This window comes from Buceros rhinoceros, unplaced genomic scaffold, assembly GCF_000710305.1.
Source record: "Buceros rhinoceros silvestris isolate BGI_N320 unplaced genomic scaffold, ASM71030v1 scaffold16574, whole genome shotgun sequence".
NCBI lineage: Eukaryota > Metazoa > Chordata > Aves > Bucerotiformes > Bucerotidae > Buceros > Buceros rhinoceros.
In genome coordinates, this window is record NW_010410176.1 from 18,279 (window position 1) to 19,031 (window position 753).

Consider the following 753-nt stretch of genomic DNA (forward strand, 5'->3'; position numbering starts at 1 on the left):
AGAGCCCAGCCAAGCTCGTGACAGGGCAAGTAGCTCTGGGACTGCGGCAAGGCTGGGCTCAGTAGTGACCTGTAAAGCAGAAGTTTTATTCTACATTAACTGTCAGTCATTAATATTAATTGGAGCGTTGTGTGTGCTCCGTGTGGACAGATGTTCAGTCCTGGGGGGTTATTTTTTTCCCTTGTACCACCCGAAAGCCCAGTTTCTGGCTAACTCCAGCTCCACTTCTCCCGGCTGCAGAAACATAAACCAGCTGTAATTAAAGAAAACGACAGAAAATATCGCAGCACAGGGGGAGGGGTGAGAAGCAAATCTTCCAGCTTTGCAAAAGATTAATTTTATTTTTAGCTAATATTTTTTTCCCTGCACTTCAAGGCTGTTTTCATGCAACGTGCTCTGCGCTGCTTCCCTTACAGTGGCCCATTGATTTTCAATATTTGATGATGTTCGAGTGCAGTGATGGAGGAGTGGTCCCCCAGAGGTGCATCCCCTTTGGCAGGCGAGATGTGTACGCATTCACATGTGTTCTCGCACCCACCCGGCACCCCGAGAGCCGCCTGCAGCACCCAGGGCCTCGCCTCTGCCACGGGCAATGCTGCACAGAGCCCAGGTGTCCGGCTGCATCCCAGCATGGTGGCTGCCTGTGGCTGCTGTGCCGTGCCATGCTGTGCTCAGCCCCAAGGTCCCAGCTGGAGGGCAGCGTGGGCCAGCGTGGCAGCACCCTTCCATGCTGCCTAATTTCAGTTCACGGAC